Source organism: Otolemur garnettii, unplaced genomic scaffold (genome assembly GCF_000181295.1).
Source record: "Otolemur garnettii isolate 467f Iridium unplaced genomic scaffold, OtoGar3 scaffold00207, whole genome shotgun sequence".
Taxonomy (NCBI): Eukaryota; Metazoa; Chordata; class Mammalia; order Primates; family Galagidae; genus Otolemur; species Otolemur garnettii.
In genome coordinates, this window is record NW_003852602.1 from 2,114,762 (window position 1) to 2,123,487 (window position 8,726).

Here is an 8,726-nt window from a genome sequence, read left to right on the forward strand (position 1 = left end):
TTGCCTGAGTGTTTAGGGTTTTTGCACAATATCCTTATTATAGGAAAACATGTATACCCTTATAAGCAAATTTTCAAAGGAGAAATACACATTTAGATTATTATTTTGCAATTTCTAAATGTGTATATAGAAATATATATTCATATGCTCATTCATCTATATTTATACCTTCTTGGCTATCTATAATAAAACTTATTTGCTATAGAATATAATATATAGAAATCAATATATTTACATAGCAAATATGGAATTACTATTTAGAGAGGTTGAAATAAAGAACCATGTTTACAGTGTCAGCTTTGACTCTATTTTATCAATGAGGAATCTGAGCAGTTATGCCGTTTGTGGTTATTTAAGCTCTGCTTTTTGGATGTTGACTATGCCATATGTTCTCAAATTTACCCCATATCAGCATCACCTGAAAAATTTGTGTATGAGCTTGGGTTCTCCAAAGAAACAGAAGTAGAAAAAGAGAAACATATATACTATACCTTAACTTACAACAAATTGGCTCACCTGATTACTGAGGCTGAGAAGTCCCACAGTCTGTATCTGTAGGCTGGAGAACCATAAAGCCAGTGGCATAGTTCTGTTGAGTCTAAAAGTCTAAGAACAAGGCCAATAGGGTAAGTTTCAGTTCAAGGACAGGAGAAGAGTAATGTCTCAGCCAAAGGCCCTGAAGCAGAAGAAGGAGACAAATCTGTCCTTTTTAAAACATTTGTTCTATTTAGGCCTAAATTGATGATGCCCAGCCACATTAGGAAGGCAATATCATCTGGAAATAACAACACACCCAGAAATAATGTCTAGCTCAATATCTAGGCACCCTTTATCCAGACAAGTTGACACATCAAAACATGTTAAAATGTAGATTGCTGGTCTCTACCCCAAGAATTTTTGCATTAATAGGTTTGGGGTAGAACCCAAAATTTAACATTCATAACAAATCCCATTTGATGCCCCCACCACGGATCCAGGGTGCATACTTTAAAACCACATCACTAGAACTTCAAGACTCAGCTCAGAAGTTATTTTTTCCCCAAGCTCTTCTGTGTTCATCAATATTTTTGAAACTTTTTCTTCCCCTCACTGTTTGATTTGTTCGAACATGATATTTTAAGAAATAGATAATTATGATAAAATATAATATTTTAGTTACAAACATCTCAATACTTTCCTCAATAGACATGCACACACATACAACAAAATATGCTTCTAGTCCCTCTGGGAACCAGAAGGGAAAGAAACGTACTGATTCCTCTGAATAACCAGATAGCCTGCCCCATATCTTTCCCTTGTTAAGTGCTCCTCAAAAGTTTATGTGTTAAATAAGTAAATTCCATTTTTTAATTGACATGCTTACACACAGATGATTATTATAATCAGAAAATTGAAACTTATTTTTTTCAATTTTAGCTGACTTTAAGCTTCAGGAAAATTAAAAATTTTATCTGATTAGTTTTTAAGATGACCACATAGAGACTGTCATGTAAAGAACATTCAGTGAATATTTTATGGTAGACACAGGCAAAAGAAAGACTGTAGGAACCAATCTGCAAATACTTCCTCTTCTTTCAAAATATCTTTGACATGGAGTATGATCCCCATACACATCTCAGATAAATGCATATATAACCTTAGAAAGCTGTGTGGGAGAAACAGTACATATGAACTGGCTTAAAAAATAAAATGTGGAAATACAAACTGCTGCTAGTTTCTCTTGAGGATTAAAGTACATTTATGTTAAGAATGAAAGAAATGGGAATAAAGTGCAAATAGCCCCTCAACAACCCTGAGTTCCAAACATCATCCTTTCTATAAAATGGGCATAACAGCACCAACAACCTCAGAAGTTTGTTGTGAAAGGGAAAAGAAGTAACACAACCAAAGTATTTCAAAAACTGCCTAAGATGCTGAGACTGAGGCCATAATAATCGTATAAAAGATACAATATGTGCTTGCTTCGGCAGCACATATACTAAAATTAGAACGATACAGAGAAGATTAGCATGGCCCCTGCGCAAGGATGACACACAAATTCATGAAGTGTTCCATATTTTTTATTAAAGGGAATCATTAATCATAAAAAAAAATACAATATTTATCATACCCTGAACAGTCTGATTTTTTATATTATGGGACCTTCCTTTGAAAATGTTTGCCAAGTTCAAAGAGTAGGAACATTTGCTTGCTGAATTTATATCATATTTTTCTTACTCCCCACTCTAATTTTGAACCTATTGTTTAATTAGACTGGCTCATTTATCATCTTTGAAAATCTGTTTCTTGGGTCTACTGTTAGAGATCAAAGAATTAGGTTTAGTTTCTATATATTTTTAAAATCCTTCTATGACAGTTTAAAATGGCTATATTACATTCTAACATTTTTGAAATATGAAAGATTAAACATGTTAGCAGCTACATACCCAGGAAGGACAAGTAAAAACATGGAACCATACAGGAAAATTCCAAAACAATGGAAACCATAGTTTAATATCTCTTTCTCACTTCTGAGTACCATGTTATTATTTATTTTGACTAATGTACCATCCTTTTTTTTTTTGAAGAAAAAGCAAGAAAGGATGAATAATTGATGTATGTATAACTAGGCAACTTCCCTAGCCTTTCTCTCAAAAATGGGAAATAAAAAAAAGCTAGGTTAAAACTACTTCATATTTTATTATACTAGCATAAAAATATGCAAAAGACTAAGTAATATTGCTATATTACTTTTTAAAAGCGTGTTTTCACACATGAAGTCAGCACTGATGTTTTCACTGTATCTTTCTCCTCTAATTAAGCTCAATACCCTTAAACAAGTCACTTAGCTTCTCAGAACCTCAATTTCCTTTATCTGCAAAATGGGGATAATAATCCCATCCTTCTTCCCAGAGTAATTTCAAGGATCAAAGCACTTTTTGATGAAAAGATTTTACATATATGGATAATAATATTCTACACCTCAGAAATATTACACTGTAGAAATATACTATCTATTTTCACATTTTCTTAATCTCTATGGGTCTCAGTGATCATATTGTGCATATTTAACACCAACACTTCCATTTCCATTTGAAAAGAGCTGTAGAGACACCCTCTCCCATACCCTCAAGTCAAAATACAGTTAATATCTGTGATGGACATAATACCTAGCATACTAGCCTGTTGTCACAAATAACATTTTAAAGTTAAGGGCAACCATGAGAATAAAAGAGCAGAAACTAACATGCTATAGTGAAAAGAAGGCCATACTGGGTTTCTGGGATGCCAGCTCACTGAAAGATAAGATACTGAATTTCTCTGACCTAGAACTTCCCGATATAATCCATTAACTAAGGGTCATACCAGTGAACATGTCATATGAAAGAGGAGATATCATGTTTGAGAATAAGGAGCTGGTCAAAGTCTATCATTCGTTCTTTTCCATTTCATTAATTAAATTTGGGTCTGCAGCTCTGTCAGAAACATAAGCTTACAAACGTACTTGCATTTGGCCTTGGGAATTTCTGCAGGTTACTCACTTCCCTATTTTAGGCCCTATGTTTGCAGCCATTTTCTGATGCCACAAACAACACAACAACCAAGTAGTTATGCTTCCCTCAAACTTGTAGAATCCATCCCAGCATACAAGTTGCCTGTCCCTCCAAGACATGAATAGAATATGGTAGTGCATTTAGTTGACCGCCCAATTCTATCTTATGAACCCTATCACATGTTGGTGATGTGAAACAATTCAGCATATAATTCTGGGGTTAAATTCTGATTTTGCCACTTACAATATGGGCAATTCTCCTCATATATAAAATAGAAACCTAATCCCTCCTGAGGTTGTTTAGAAAATTAAAGAAGATAAACACAAACACACATGGTTCCTTGTATGGATAGTAATAATACTAATATTAGCAATAAGAATAGTTTATATTATGAAATATTTTATGTTATTTTCATATGATGTTATTAGGTTGCTGGCATCTTAAAATGTAATCCTTGTTAAGGACGTTTCATATTCTCTTTTAATGTAAGCTAATGCAGAGTTCTCTAGGGGCAAAATATTGAGCATTTATGAGAACTGTTTGCCAAAAATATCTCATAATATATTACATAACCTTATTGCCTTTTCCAGAAATTTTATGTTACAGCTCTTACAATTCCCATTATATAGATGAAGAGACAAACATGAAGAAGACATTCGAGATCATAAGGCAAGAGGCAGAACTAAGATAACAGAAGCAGCAGCAGCAGCAGCAGCAAGGGTAGCAAGAACGGCAGGGATGATCAACTAACGTCTGTTGCAAGTTTACTCATCCCCAAATCCCTTGCTGAAATACTTGCATATATTGTCTAATTGTTTTGTTACTTTCCTACAAGCACAAAAATAATATTTAGTGCAGTGGTTTTCAACCCCGGCTCACATTGGAATTTTTGAATTATCATGAGCATTTTTAAAAAATTGATCTTTGCACTCATCCCCAGAGATACTGGCGTAATTGTTAATGGTGGAGGCCAGATATTGGCATCTGTTTTAAAGCTCCCAGGGGATTCTAATTTACAGCCAGAGTAGAAGATTACTGCCTTTGAGAGTTAAGTAACCTGTTGAAAGTTCCTCATATGCACAGAGTTGGGATCCTTTCCCTAACTTGCCACTTAAAATCTCTTAAACTCTCTGTGATTCTAACTCCATATTATTTTTCACTGTGCCAGTTGCTGTCCCTTCTTTCCCCAGCACATATTGTCTTGGCTTTACTACAGACTTTGGCTTCACACTGAATTCTTTTAACACCTGTTTCCCCTCCCTTCCCTCCCTGTTGGGCACAGAGAAAAAGGAATAATTCTGAGTTTTAGCAGAGTTATCAGCACCTCCTTGTCAGACCATATCTCACACTTCCTTGCCTACAATACGTCTTTGCTCCCGACCACAGGGTGCTAGTCTAATACGGAAGCTGGCTGAGAAGAACAGAAGAGTCACAAAACATAGCATGCTAAGTGTTTATGGTGACAGCTATTATTAACCGGGCTTCTCCTTGGACCTATACATTTCCTGGCCACAATATCAGATAATGCAGGGTTATAGATGGAGATTTTCTATCTAAAACAGGATCCATGAGACCAACCCATTATTGATCTCATTGGTGGCAGGTGTAGAATAATAGTTACCAGAGTCTGGGAAGGGTGAATTTGGTGGGAGAGGAATGAAGAAAGGCTGGTTAATGAGTACAAACTTACTGTCAGAAAAAATAAGTTCTAGCACTCAACATCACAGTATGGTGCTATGGTTAACAATAATCTATTATGTGTTCCAAAATAGCTAGAGGAAAGGAGTTAAATGTTCCCAACACAAAGAAATAGTCAATGTTTGAGGCAATGAATATTCTAAATACCCTGATGTGATCATTACACCTTGTATGCACATATCAAAATATTACATATGCCCTGTAAACATGTAGCATTATTATATAGCAATATGAAAACAGAATTACCTGAAGGTAAGAGTTGTTGAAAAATATAGATTTCTGGGATAAATCCAATTCTTCAAAGTGAGAAGTCCTGATTAAATTATGTGTCAATTAAAATTTAGAGATGGTTTTGATAGACAAAAAAAATTGATAATTTCTTTTAAGCATGGCCTACTTCTAACCCAGCATGACAGATTAAAACTATGAGATAACATACATCAGTTTCTTAACAGCAACACCACAGATATTTTGGACTAGATGATGTTTTGCCAAGAGAAGCCTGGCTATTTATACACATTGTAGGATAATAAGCAAAATCCCTGGCTTCTGTACATTAAAGGTTAATAGCATTCCCTGGTTGTGACAATTAGAAATATCTCTGGACATTGTCAAATGTCTTCTGGGAGCAAGGGAGCAAAATTTCTCCTGTTGAGAACTATTAATGCAGATGAAAAGAGGAACTTCTGTTGTGCCTGAGCATTTAGGAACAGTTTGAAATATAATGATTCTTCCTAAAACTATTTTTTTACTTTCTTATACATTCTACACACAGATTATCATCTACTTTGTTAATTATATTACATGATTGGATGTCCACTATATGCCAGGAGTGTTACTAGATGGTAATATCTGTTATCTCATTTTACCTCTTATGCTCTGCATAGTACAGTGGTCTAACAGTGAACTGCAGTCCCAAAATGCCTTGATTGCAAATTTATCTCCAATATTTTACAATTACATAATCTGGAGAATGTTACTAGTCTTAAATTCAACAATAACAACACAAAGGAGGATTAAGAGTATCAACTCAGATGTATAAATATAAAGTGCTTATTATCATGGCTAGCAAATTAAAAGCAAGTCCTATTTACTGAGCTCATTGTTATTTTAATCCCATTTTATAGATAAAGGGACATGGTGCCTGTGTGTTAAGTAACTTGCTCCAAGTCACAGACCTAAAGAGTTTCAGAGCTTGGACTGACAAAGGCTTATGATTTTTCAAAGTATAGCACACTGCCTACCTGCTAGACAGGATGTCTTCGCTCTGCTCCATAGCCATTGTAAATTGTGTTTCTTTCTAATCTTCAACCCCTAACTCTTGGCAATAATGACCCTCTATTCTGGTCCAGACTGGCAATGTTTACTTGGACATTCAAAACTACACAAAACTGCAGTACTAAACAAATTATCAGCAAATACAATGAGCTCAAATAGAAGCAGCCATTTGTTGGAATAAAATAATTCGACCTTTTTGTGGCAACAAAGTCTATGGGAAAATTATTAGAAAATTGCTGGGAAAAAATGAGTTCTAGTTTGGCTTGGACATTAATAATCTGAGCTCTAGAGCTCTGGAGAAAACTCACTGAGTTCTCTGTCTCTTTTGGCATCTTCTATCCATTGTGGCCTCCGTGAATTCTGACTTTTGTATGTATTCTGTAGGCAGTGTAGATCAATAAACATCCTTATGAGAATGAATAAATGACTTGATGACAAACTCATGATATTTCCCACAGATCTTCAAAAAAATAACAACACTCTTTTTTCTCATTCCAGGATTTTCATCCTCAATGATTTTGGCATCCAAGCATACATCATTGCATAAAAGACCCTGTCAGTATCTTTGTACTGCACTATTCAAACTCTAGTTAGGAAAGAATTTTTTCTTGTTAAAACAGTGAATTTCAAAACACTTTATTTTTGCAGTGTGCATTTACGTTCAGTGTGGATTAGGAAAAAAGCAAGTCCTTATTCCAGAAGATAAATAAATGTGATGACTGTAAGGTTTGGAATTTATTGTTTTACCTCCTAGGGAAATACAGCAAACAAGGACACACATTATTCTGTCTGAATAATTTGTTTGCTCGATGAAATCCCCAGCCAGCAATTAATATTGCAGGTTCTTTGAGAGTTTATAAATAAGTTGTAATTTCTGAATTTTTAAGTGGTTTTAAATATCCAGGTAAATAATGTGAGCCTGAAATAATCTTCATGCTCATTTGCTAAACATTTTATAATAGAAAATGTTGTTACCTTCTGACCCCATGTTTTTATTTTATCACTTAGGTTTTTAAATTGCTATTTAACATAATAGGGAAATTCAACCTGTTAATTTCAGTAAATCTCTAAGGAATTATAATAATAGTTATCAATTATAGGGAGAAATAATTTCCTGATTAACCAGCTTTTGATAAAAAGGACCTATACCGCTTTTAGCATTAACAGGACTCCCCATCCTGATTACTACCTGTGCATGCGTATTGATTAATTGACTAGAAGAAGAGATGGTGCATACATCAACCTATATTCTTGGAAAGGAAAGCATTATAGAATTAGAGCCATAATTACTATCTTAAAGAGACTCTGCCTTGGGGAACAGATGGAGATACTAGAATAGATTTGATTAATATTTTTACATGTTAAAAAAGTACTGAGTCTAAAAAATTAGCACATTCAAAGTATTAATTTGTTCAATTCTGTGTTGAAAACAAGTAACACTCCAGATGTCCCTGAAGTTAGATTTATATACTGAGAATAGAGATACAGTATTTTTATTAAGACAGGTTGTATCTGATGATACATAAGATAAGATATTACCTTTTGGACATTGTAATACAATAAGAGGAACTTCCTGAAAATAACTCATTTGGTAAGAATTTTTTTTCTTTAGCGGTGTTCTTGCTTTCTTGCTCAGGCTGGAGTGCAGTGGCTATTCACAGGTGTGATTATGGCACACTACAATTTTGAACTCCTGAACTCAAGCAATCCTTCTGCATTAGCCTCCCAAGTAGCTAGGATACAGCCATGTAACCCCATACCCAGCAATAATAATTCATGATAATGTAATAAATATTTGAGAGAAGGACTGTATCCACATGGAATTAACATGGGGCTCTGGAGATGTCCCTGAGTTTGTTTCTGGCTTTACTATTTCCTAGTGGTGTGTCCTTTGACAAAGTTTTTATTTATTGATTTTTAATTTATATACCATACATTTAAATCATTTTATTAAAAACTTTTTTTGCACTATCATAATTTGTCTACAAAATTCTTTAAATAATTGAGTACACTAGAAAACAGTGGTGGAAACAAGACTATAACTTCAATTAAAGTCATTCCAATGGCATAATTGCCAGAGTCCTGGTTTTAGAAAGAAGGGAAGGCATAAAACTTCAAGCTGTGAATGCTAGTTCTTCAGCTCACTATTGTGGACAAGAGAGAATCTCTGTGTCCCAAAATGGATCTCTTCTTAAGCAGATATAGCTGCTGAACCTC

General features: G+C 34.4%; 1 non-coding gene across 1 annotated transcript; it reads left to right on the top strand.

Moving 5' to 3' along the window:
• Positions 1–1,954: 1,954 nt before the first annotated feature.
• On the top strand, positions 1,955–2,061 carry LOC111721971. Its single transcript, XR_002770947.1, has one exon. It is a non-coding gene; the product is annotated as a U6 spliceosomal RNA (small nuclear RNA).
• Positions 2,062–8,726: the final 6,665 nt, after the last annotated feature.